The sequence below is a fragment of the Mustela lutreola genome, chromosome 17 (genome assembly GCF_030435805.1).
Source record: "Mustela lutreola isolate mMusLut2 chromosome 17, mMusLut2.pri, whole genome shotgun sequence".
NCBI lineage: Eukaryota > Metazoa > Chordata > Mammalia > Carnivora > Mustelidae > Mustela > Mustela lutreola.
Genome location: NC_081306.1, coordinates 14875403 through 14887436, shown reverse-complemented (window position 1 = coordinate 14887436; position 12034 = coordinate 14875403). Strand labels below are relative to the sequence as shown.

General features: G+C 51.2%; 1 protein-coding gene across 9 annotated transcripts in view; it reads left to right on the top strand.

Annotated features, from left to right (window-relative positions):
• Window positions 1-12034, top strand: part of CLEC16A (C-type lectin domain containing 16A) — a 203171-nt gene that overhangs the window by 107198 nt on the left and 83939 nt on the right. The gene's annotated exons all lie outside the window — the stretch shown is intronic.

Here is a 12034-nt window from a genome sequence, read left to right as displayed (position 1 = left end):
TAAATCCTGCTGAACCAGCTAAGCAGACCTGACAGAAACAGAGCTTCCTTTTCCTGTGGAAGTCCACAGCAGGGCTCTCTGGCCTGGCATGGGTTGGTGGGCCATCCCTGAACCAGTTGTTGTCAGAGGAGTGTGATTCATCAACTGGGCAAGGCCAGGGTCATGTGGCGAACCCCAAGCTGGGAAGTAGGGGCCATTTCTTGAGAAGTGGGGCCCTCTTCATGTGAGAGGGAGGAGGGAGGTTGCCCTCAAAAGAAATGCACAAAGAGATGGAAGCTGAGCAGGCAGGAGCGGCGGATGGCCACTCTCTGTGGTGTATGGTGAGGACAGGGTCCCCACAGCTTTAACTCAGCTTTAGTGAAATACAGTTTACACCCGACAAAATTCACTAAGTTTTAGTGTACGGTTGGATGAGTTTGAACAAGTGTTCAGTTGTGCGATGAGCAATCATGATCTAGACCACTGAGGGTTGGCATGTGACCCCCATGCCGCCTGCTGTGTATTCACAATGAATGATCGAAACCCCTACAACTTCCATTTCCTCACTTGGAAAATGGTGATGAACTTCCTTATATGATGGGCTTCTTTTGAGACTTGAGCAGAATATAATATGAAATATTATATGACAGAGCATAGTGTCTAGCATCTGACTGTGCTCAAGAAACCGTATGCCGTGTTACCTGCTAATTAAATGTGAGGCATAGAAAGAAGAGAGCATTCTCCCCAAATAGAAAATTCCCTGTAATTATTATGGGTTTTACCCTCTTGTCTAACTTTTTTTTGTTTGTTTTTTAAGAATTATTTATTTAGTTGAGAGACGTGGGCAGAGAGAGAGAAAGAGAGTCTCAAGCAGAAACCCTGCTGAGCTCAGAGCCCCACTCGGGGCTTGATCTCATGACCCTGAGATCATGACCTGAGCCCAAACCAAGAGTTGGACGCTTAACCAACTGAGCCTCCCAGGTGTCCCTAATTTCTTCTTGCCCTCTCCTATTCTCTTTTCTTCTTCTCTCTCGGAAGAACAAAGAAGCCGTGTCCCCTTTGTGCTATCTGTGCTTATCTCCTTTGGTCCTTTCCTCCTTGAGAAATTGCCATGAGGATTTCTCTAAGGGTTTAAATTGATTGAGTTGGCTGCGGAGAACCATAAACCAGTCTTTCTCTGATCTGAGTCAAGGGAAGAGGGAAATAGCTTTCTTTCAAAGGGACCTCTCCATCAGGGTAGCAAGAATATTTGTATCCATGAAATGGAATTAAATTTTATGCTGGGAATTCACATTCCTTCCTTCTCTGCACCAGCCCCCCAGGAATAGCCTGCTGAAATAAAGGTTAAAAGTATTTCACTTATCAATTTTAATTGATTAGATTGCTAGTTGAGATCACTTAACTGAGCCTTTTTGGGTAGTTGGCCATTAAGAAAGTAATGGCTGTCTGTCTTTACCCAGCCTGGTCACAAATTATGTCTTTGCTTAAGAGAGTGCCATCCAGAAAGTACTAGGAATTATGGATTTTTTGAGCACATGGTACTAGAATAAGATAGCATGTGTTGTCATTGGATTTTGTGTTCTTTTTCCTTTGTATCTCTCTCCCAGTGATTGTTCTTAAATGCGGGAGCGTCTGACCTTCCAGTGAGGAAAAATCAGTATGCCTCGTATGTCACAAAATGCCCTCTAAGTATATAAAATAACCAGCAACATCGTAATGTAGGCAAAGGCATTCATATTTGCCGAATGATTGGAAGCTGGGCATGCTTCTCATGAGCGCCGTGATTTGAAGAAAGCTGACTCAGGGAGAAATGCTGGGAGCTGGTCAGCTTTATGGCAGGCAACGTGATGTGGGCGGACAGGCTCAAAGGCACGCCGGCTCTGCACCGCCAGGAGAGGTGACCTAAAGTGTGTTTACTGAGCTTGTCGCCCTCTGATAAGAAACCACGGTGTACGAGTACACAGAAGCCACGTCACGTGTCTGCTCACCAGCCACGGGCCTCTGGGCAGGTGTGCCTGGTGTGCTCGGACAGGGTGGCCCTGGACCAGGAGCGTGCTGGAGGCCATCGTCCCCCGCCCCCAAGCAAAGGAGGCAGAGCTGACTGCTCGAGCCTGTTTTGCTTTCGCTGGGGAGGAGCATGGTGTGGGGCCCATGTCAGGGCCTGGCAGTCGTGAGGGAAGGGGGTGGGGAGAGAAGGCTAGCTTGACGGGATAAAATAGATGAGACTTTTAGAGAGAATGGCACCGTGAATCTCCACGTACCCCGCCTTCAGCTTCAAGGGTTATTAGTCTTGCTCTACGTCTCTTTCCATCTGCTCCGCCATCTCTCTTTTCAGAGTACCTCCCCACCTCGGCCCTCCTCGAGTGTAGGAAAGCCAATGGAAGACATCTTGTCACTGCATCTATAAATACTTCTCTCACAGAGAAGGACCTGGGGCTGCTCTTTGTCACTAAATGGGTCCCTGCCGTTCTGGATCGTGCACTTCCCTGGCCCTGCTGTGGCTCTGGGTGGAGCTGGAGCAGGAGGGAGGGCTGGCTGGCCGCACTGACACCCGCCTTGGCTGCCCCTCGGGTAGTTGGAGGTCGTCGGCCTTGTGACCCAGCTTGGGGCCTTCATGTTCCTGAGGCTCAGTGGCCTGCCCTTGAAAATGGTTCTCAAAGGTGTGCAGAGAGAGCCACTGAAAATCAGACGAGATCACGTTGGTGATCACTTGGTGCATAGCAGGTGCTCGGGGGTGAGAGCCGGCCGTTGCCCCCATGCGGCTGCCAGATCAGTGTGTCCAATGTGAACTGCTGGGCTCCGGGGGTGGGTGTTTTCTGCTCCAACATTTGGAGGAGCATATCCTGACAGCATGGGGCTGCTTGGGCCCAGAGGAAGGAAGGTGCTCCCCATCCAGGTAGGGCACTCCTGTGTGTTCCCTCACGGGCCTACTGGCCAGCAGTCCCCGGGCATGCCCTGAGGACAAGGCTGTGAGAAGAACCCAGGTTCCTGCCAGCACTGGCGTCAGAGCCTTCCGAAAGGAGTCTTGCCTGTTTCTAGAAAATACAGCCAATCACAGCCGGGAGAAATTCCTCCATTATCTAAATATCCTAAGTAGATACCGGGCATGCTCAGGAAACTTCTGAATCCCTTTCCCAGCCTCTTCCCAGCCGGCAGGTGCATGTTGTCCCCACACCACGTGCTTCCCACACCTCATCTTGTATTCGGATTTTCTAAATCCACTCGTGAGAACCATTCTGTAAAACCCGTGGCTCATTCTGCTACGTGTAGAGCACCTGTTGTATGCCAGACCCAGTGCTAGGAGCTGGGATGTCACAGGGAACTAGCGGTGTGATTGGTTTCCACTCCGTGGTGCTTCTGCTTTGCGGGGTATGGGGATGGGAGGACCGCCAACAGGTATTTATGGGTTGTTTGAGATGGTCCGTGGAAGTGACAAACAGGGTCTGTGCTAGAGAGTAACTGGGAGGGAAGATCTCCCACCCTGGTTAGAGAAGGCTTCTCTGGTTAGCTGCCATGTAGGGAGGGACCAGAAGATTCTGAGGAAATGCAAAACTGAGGCCCGCCAGTTAGAGGGGATGGCAGAGGTGAGGCTGGGAGGTGGGAGAGAGCATGACCTGAGAGCTGGGTGGGGCCAGTGGGTGAGGAGTCAGGGGGAGAGGGGCTGAGATGAACCAGATCTCAGGTCCAGGGAAGTGGGAAGCCATCTCAGGGTTCCCAGAGACATGGATCCTGAAAGTGTACTGGAATGGCCAGGTCCCATGGCCTGTGAGCCATTTCGAGGGGCTAGGAAGCCAGACTTGTGCCTGGTGAGAAATCCCAGCTTTACTCTTGTAACTTGCCAACCTGTGGCCTTTGACAGGTACCTTAATGTCTTGGTGTCTCAGTTTTGTCATCTGTATAATGGGAGTAAATGAGTTAATATATGTGAAGTGCCTGAACAGTGCCTGGTGTGGTAGCTAGGAGGCCATTTAGGAGGCACAGCAGGGTTCGGGGGGCCAGGAACAGTGGGGAACGGGAGATGGGACCACAGTCTGGGGATGGTATTTTCTGCCGATGCTGGAGACCCAGCTGGACTCTGGGTTCTGGGGACAGTGCGGGCAGCGAGGAATCAGGAGACAGCGATTTTGTAAGCCAGGGGGACAGCCCTGGAGGAGGGGCTGGTTCCAAACAGGTGAGGAAGGTTAGTTGGGTGGGCCGAGAAGAGGTGCTGGGAGGTAGCCCAGCCGGGATGTCCCGGGAGAGGGTCGGAACCCTCTCCACATTCTCCTCAGAAGTGGTTTTCCGCAGACAGTCATGAATTTCAGAGTTCCCGTGTTTGGTGACATTCCATTGGCTGAGCCAACTCCTGTGACCACTGCATAGCTCTTGGCATCTCCCCTTGTACTGTGGCACAACAGCGACAGCAACTCCTCACTAGAGCCCATGGTCTATGTGGGGGGATCCCAAGCCTCCAGAGAAGTGTCGGCACATAAACCGGTCCCCGCACTCCAGGTCTGCTTCCTCAGCCAGGTGCAGGCTTCCTTGTGAGGGGGCCTGGAAAATGTCCCTGTAGGATAGAGTCCGTCCCTGTAGAATAGAGTCCTTCCCTGTGGTTCCCCGACCTTGGGACTGTACAGCCCAGGGAAGTGTCAGAACAAAAATAAAATACCACACAACCTCTGGGGACAGGATTGCCAATTTTTGTGTTACCAAGTCTTTTTTTTTTTTTTTTAAAGCATTTATGAACTATCATTTCATAAAAGAAAGGGCGTTGTTAATCCCAGATAAGTAGGAAGGGCATCACTTCTGAACAAGGGACAGACTTTCCAAGAAATAAGCCTCTGTGTCCTGGGCTTTAATGGGGTCTGTTCCTCAAATAATTCAAGTGTAGACCAATCTCCGGAGCAGAAGCGTTCTCTTTTTTGAGGTCAGTCTTGTGGGGGAGGTGAACACCGATGACATCATCACACAGAGCAAAGGCAGACAGGCCACTGTGCCAAGGAGCTCAGGTAACAGGGGTTGACCTGTCTGGAGGTCAGGGAGACTTCTGGGGGAGCGAGCACCCATCTGAGGGCTGGAGGTAGGGGCAAGTGCTGGCATCCCAGGGTGTGGCACTAGCAAAGGTCCTGGGGTTAATGGGGAGTTAAGGAAGATAAGAAGCAGCAGTGTGGCCAGGTAGGGCAGGGTGGTGAGGTGAGATTGAGATTGCCCCAGGGCCCAACATGTAGGCCTCATAGGTGGATCAGGGACCTGGGGCTTTCTTCTAAGAACAGTGACAAGTGTTTTTTACCTGGTGAGAAGATCCACGTGTGTATCTCAGAAGGGGCCTCCCTGGCCTCAGTATGAGGGTAGGTTTATGGGGTCAGGGACAGCATTCCAGCAGGGAGCCCTGTTGCAAGGCCAGGCCTGTGGGACCGATCCTGCCAGAGTATTGTCCGAAAAGTAGTACCCAGCGGCCTCTCGCATACCCTGGTTTGCCCCAGCCAGTGGGTTTCAAATGCGCCTGGGTTCTGCTTTATGGCCCAGGCACGTGGACTGTTTATTGCATGGAGACCTGTCCTGTTTGATTCAGCTAGTTCTCTGGAACCCAACCCATCAAGCCTTCGAAGCTAATTATTAACAACAGTAATGCTATTTCGGTTGTCCTCATCTCCTGGCAAGGCAAGCTGCCCTGGACCTCCCATCAGCTCTCCCCCTGCTGTTTCTAGCCCAGGGCCTGCCTCTTTAAGAAGGGAGTGAGTGTATGGAGGAAGCCCCGGGTCCCAGAAAAATACAGACTCAGGAGAGGATGGACCTGGCCTCTGCCAGCTCTGCCTCTTCCTCGCCATGCAACCTGAGACAAATCGATGCACGTGTCGGCCTTGGTTCCCTCATTGATAAAGTGGGAGTAGCAGCACTCACCTTTGCCTGATTATTGTAAGGCAGAGCGAGAGCGGTATAGAGCGGTTGCAGACTGCTGGCTCTTAGGCCCACAGATGTCCTTTGGTGTCTGGCAATCTTCCGTGAATTGCAACATTTTAAAATCAAGACATCTTGTCGCACAAACCCAGGTAGCTCCCACCTTGAATCTGAAATGGTCTGGTCCCTTGGGGCCGCAAGCAGCATTGGGCTGCTTCCTCCCAGGGGCGGATGTGCTTCCCACCCACGTGCTGTCTCCTGCCGCGGGCCCCCACTTAACCCCAGCCGCCCACTCAGCCCCTCCTGCTTACGCCAACACAGTGGGGCTCGAGCTTCCTCACAGACGTGCCCCTGCAGCCTGCCCATCTCCCGGTCAGTGGTAGCCCCATGCAGGCCCTAGAATGTTGGGCTTATCCTCGACTCCCCTCTTTCTCTCCCGCTTGCCTCCTAGTCGGTCAGCGCCACTCTGCAGCCCCTCTCTCCAGCCGTATCCAGATCTGACCACCCCTCTCCACTGCACCCCTGGCCCTTGGTTTGCCTGGCCATCTGTGTCACCTACATTGTTGTAGTAGCCAGTCTCACAAGCCAGTCACTTGCTTCTGCCTTGTCCCCTCCAATTTATTCTCAACACAGTGTCCAGTGTCGTCTTCCAAAACATAAGTCAGATCATGTCCTCCCTTCGCTCACAGCGGCCTCCTTCCCACTCTGACTGTAGAGTGACCGAGAAGCTGAGTGTTGCCTTTCTTCAGACACACTGGGCACATTCCCACCCCAGGGCCTTTGTTCTGGTTCTGCCCCCCACCTGCAAACCACTCGTTCCCCCAGAACAAGTGCAGCTGTGGGCACTTCCCTGTGTGACAACCGTACCCTACCTGTACTTCATCTGTGTTTGAATTTGGGCCAAGTCCCCCCTCTTTCTTACCTTTTTGTTTGTCCATAGATATGAACATAAATGATATGCGCGACCTGGCAGTGTTCCCCGTTTCCACAGGTCCTCGCACTCTGCGTGCTTCACCCCCTTGTCCTGACAGGCGAGAGCTTGTAGGCCTTGTGGAGGTTCCTGGCTAGTTCACCTGACTGCTGAGATGCTGTTCGCCAGTGACAGTATTCTGAAACTCTGCAAGCAAGTGGCTTGATTTTAAGTCGCGAAAATGTGAGCTCATTGATTTGCTTCTCTTGCAAGGACAGTGATAGTTTTGTGGTTCCATCTGTCCGTTCTGGAAAATTCTCTATGTTACCTTATTTTGTTGATGACTTGATCGTTGTTACATGCCTCATCCTGACAAAAACAATTAGAAAATTGCATAAATGATAAAGAGGGAAAAAACACTGGGAAGGGGGCCAGTTCTAGATTATCGTTCTAGATGATCGAAACAGAGGAGGAGACAGGACACTGTCCACTTGGATTGGACCTTGGGTGGAGAGGAACAAGTCACTTTTTTTTTTTTTAAATGAAAACAGAAAATTTGCATGTAGATTGTGACTGGATCGTGTAATTTGAGGTCATTATTGCCTTAGTGTGATAATGGCACTGTGATTCTGCAGGAGAACGTCTTTGTTTTTAGGAGGCACAGACTGCAGTGTTGAGTACATTGTCATGCTGCCTGAAGCTCTGGAATGACTCACAAAATAAAAATGTGAGTGTGTGGGTATAGTGAGAGAGGAAGCAAAGGCAGCTAAGTCCTTAACAGTCGGTGACTTGTAGGTGGAGGGTACATATATGTTTGTTGTGCTCTTTTTTAAACCGTTCCAGAAGTTTGAATTTTTTCAAAATAAAAGCTTAAGAAAGTGGCAGGAGAGAAATCGAGTCCCTGAAAATCCAGCATGTAATTCAAGGAGTGTCACGTTTAGGGACCGGGCCTTGGATTCAGAAAAAAAACGGAGTTTGAATCCCAGCTGTGTGACCTTGCGCAAACCAGGGAACCTCTCTGAGCCGTTCTTCCTCTAAGTGCTCCCGTCAGGACTGCTCTGCAGATCAGAGAGAGAATTCCTGCAGAAATGCTCGGGCTCACCTGCCGTGGGTGCAGGCTTTCCTCACAGAAACAGTCACCAGCATTCATCGCCCACACTGGGCGGGGGATGACTTGTCCCGCTAGAAGGTTTTCTGTAGGAGTTCTGACGAACCAAAAGCCCCATGACTCTTTCTGTCCATGGGATGCACTGCGAAGTGGAGGCGGCCACGCAGGCATGCTAGATAGACAAGTCTCATGGAAAGATGACTTTTAGGAAAGTGGGTGCTGGCTGCTTGGCGAAGACCCGAAATCAGCAGGGGAGGCTTGATTCAGACCCCGATGGTTCCTTGGGGGCAAGTTAGTTCAAGTGCTCGGCTGCGGAGCCCCAGAGAACGGTCTTGTTTGTTGCTGATGCCGACCCCCCAGAGGAGAGTGTGGGGCTCTCCAGCCCGCATCCCCCCAGGGCTCTTTGTCCCTAAAAGGTGATATGGTGCACACGGCGTCTCTGCCCGTGGACATCCCCACCTGTGCCTCACCTGACCTGCAGCCTGGGGTCCTGCTCCAGCCCCGCGGTCGGGGGGTCTCCCATCATCTCCCTGGTGCGCTCACACGGCGTCTGGCACATAGTAGGCACTCGAAGAAGGCTCGTTGGATTGAACCGATTAGAGCTTTAGCAGCATGTTTAATTATTCATAAATGCTTAAGGCACTTTCATTAACATGAAAGTGGCATTTCTAAATGTTGTCTTGAGTAATTTGAGGACGTTGGATCGTGAGTTAAGAACCATGCTTGTCCATCACTACCAGACATTGGGATAGTCAGGCTCCCAGTGCGGACCACCACCCCTTCCTTGAAACTAGACCAAGAGTCTTAAACTGACCCAGGTGCTTTCTGAACATGAAGATGATCTTCATTTCAACAGTTGAAATACCCCACATCATTTTACCTAAGAACTAAAATGCTGCACTCTTTTCCACTGGCTCCTCCTGGTTCTCCAGGACCCTGAACGAGACTGATCAGAGAAAACCATGTTCAAATTCAACTACCGATTCTCTAAGAGGACAGAAAACATGGGATTAACAGCATTTCCCCCCTCTCTATGAATTAGGCGGCTCCTCCGTGTGCTTGATGAATAATGTTGCTGGCCCCTTTTCAGAAATGAAGTAGAAATATGGAGAAATGAAATTTGTATCTTATAAAGTGACTGGAAATGTGATTATAATACAGCTGTCAGTTTTGTTCAAGTGGAAAATTTTAAAGTAAATCCAATTGCAGCATTATTTGGTTCTCTTAAAGCAGGGTGATGTAGCTGTTTCCTGCGTATTGATTATTTGATTGGTACCTGTCTGCTGAACTAATTTTTTTTTCTTAGTAGCGCTCATTGATGTGGTTTAATGTATATTCCTGTAATCTTTCCCTGTTTTATAAACTTACAATCATAATTGAGCTGCATTAGAGAGACACATTTTGCTGAAATCACAAGGTCATCTAATGGCTGTACCCTCTGTTGTCAGTTATGTATTCAAATAGTCCTAAGACAAGTTTTTCTGGAAAAGACAGAAATTAAGATTTTTTTTTTCCCTCTATGAAGCAGAATTTCTCATTTCTACTCGGTGCACTGGGAAATGAGGTATTTGAGTGGAAGAGACTGGTTTTGAGCTTTTTCCTTCCTTGCCTATAAAAATTGTATATTTTTTCTGAAGACGATTTACAACATAAGTGTTTTTCCCAAATCCCAGTCCTTCCCATGTGTTTGAAAATGGGGCCACAGTTTTGTTTCCCCTGATCAGAGGGGACCTGGTGGCTTAGATTTGCTCAAGGAACAGTCTCTTGGGAGGCATGGCACGGCCCCTGGGAAGTGGATTGATTTTGATATGGCTGTGTCCCAAGGCCGCCAGGAAAGCCGACAGGGCCCTAGCACTCTCAGGCTCTGTGACCTTGGCATGTCCCCTAACCTGGGATTTCTCCATCTGTACATCACGGGGCTGTTGGGAGGGAGGGACGGTGCCTGCGGGGCAGGGGCCTGTGGTGACTTGATTGGGCCTGGCCAGCAAAGGCCAACAGCGAATCTACTCAAACGTGAGCGTCTTTCCCAATCAGTAAGTGGAAAGTTCCATCTGTGCAGTCACTCAGGCCAAAAGCCTTGGAGCAGCCCCTCTTCTCTCTCTCTCTCACCCCTACAACCACGCTCTCTGCAAATCCTGCCACTTTGGGCATGAGGTAGATTCGGAATCTGGCCCCCACTGGTGCAGACTCTGGAAACTGACCTCTCTCTGGTTTGCCAGCTTCCTCCACTGCCTTTCTCCCCCAACAAGAGCCTGGGGCGTCCTTTCAAAGTGGCTGTTAAAACCCTCCAGAGACAACCTCCCCACCCCGAATCCTGCCTGTGACCTGTTGGGCATGTTCCTGCCCTGTATCCCCGTCTGTCCCACCTGTGCTGCTCCAGTCAGGGGAACACAGAAGAGTCTCACCCCGGACCACTGGCTTCAGAGTGGCTCCTGAGCACCTCCCCACCAGCCCCCGCCCCATGGTGCTGCTGAAGCCAGCCTCCTTGACCACATGTGGCTGACAGGCGGGGGCAGTGAGCTGCCACGGGAAACAGGAATTTGTGGAGGGCGTGGGGTTGAGGGTTAATGTTGAGTTTCAAGACATCCCTCGCTCCAGCCCACGCAGTGAGACTGTCTGGGGCTCTGCCTACACAGGGTTCCTCAACCTAAAGCTACGGGTTTCCCCGCCCACCACACATCCCCTTCCCCAGCCCCATCCAGCCACCAGGGACAACACAGGACTACGCAGGCCTCAGGAGGGGAGGATTGGCTTCTGGCCCCGAAACCTGATCAACCACAGAGCACCCAAAACAAATCTCTGGGGAGACCCACGCAGTGACATACAGTGTGACCGTCATCAAAGGGCCACCAGCCATGTACCTCTCTTCTCCCCTAGGCTGGGATGCTGGTGCCACTTCCCCCAGCATGGGTCCTGCTACCAAGCCCGTGTTGCTTTCACCTGTCCTCACCTTCCAGCTCACCCTCGTCCCCACTGGAGAGCGCAGGAAGCAGGGAAAGGGGACAAGCACCTTCTTTGTGCTCCCTCCCAGCGGGGAGATGTGTTTCATTCAGATTAGTGTTACCACCCAAATTCCTAAGTAGAGGTCAAAGTCAAGACATAGGAAGCACTTGACCACTGGATCTCTGATTTAAGCAGATGTCAGGACGTGAAGATTTGAGGGCAGTGGTGACAAGGATTGCCCTGTTTCCCAGTGACCATCGGGTTGTGGGGCACCGTAGGTGGTCTGGACTGATTTTTTTCTTCAAGTGAATGTCAAATGGTGTTTGCTCTGCTAAGCCATCAGTAAGTGTACAGAGTAGAAATCCTGTGACATTCAAAAGTTGAAATTGTCATTTCATTTTGACCTGCCTGAAAATAGAAGTGAAAATTGGTTTTCTGCACTGCCCTTCATGTGTCTTTGCGTCACAAGAATGGCTTCTGGGCCCCTTACTTATGCCTAACTCCCTAGGGCGGGTGGTGGGTGGGCCAGTGGCTTCTGACCTCGGGCTCCCTCTGTAGAAAGAAGGAGACCGTGCAGATCCTCCGTCTGTGTTATGCCTTAAAATGACTTGAGTAGCTTCAAACACTACCTTTGTCCAGGCCCCACTACAGAAAGCTCTGACTCACTTGTTCCGGGGATAGGGCTCTGGCATCTCTAAATGCTTCCTGGAGGATTCTGTTGTGCAGCCAGTGTTGGGAACCACTGGGTTAAACCGAGGAATGTTCCAGAAGTTAATGCTTTGTCTTTACTTTGCTGTTCCCCACAAACTCCAGTTCCCTCTTGGAGCTCTCCTTGCTCACCTCCTGATCAACCAGCTGTTGCTGGGGAGGCTGACTTTGGGGGTGTGATGCAGCGGCCACATCTCTCTAGGTTCTGACGTCCGCTTCTTGAGTGCAAACCTCATCCCTCCCAAGTCAACCTTACAAACCCCTCTGGGAGGTGACCTGTTAGGAGCGTGATGTCTCTGAATGAGTCTGACACAGCTGGTCTTCACTCCAGGGCTGAAACTGTCCATGTCCTTGAGCACCGGAGGAATTGGGCGTTAGCTGTGCTGCGGCTCTGTGAGAGTGAGGATCTCTGTCTGGCCAAATTCTGCTGGCCACTGGAAGGGGTCCTCCGGGGAGAGGCAGGAGGAGCTGGGCCCATGAGGGAAGCCCGTCTGCCCCTCGGGCTCACT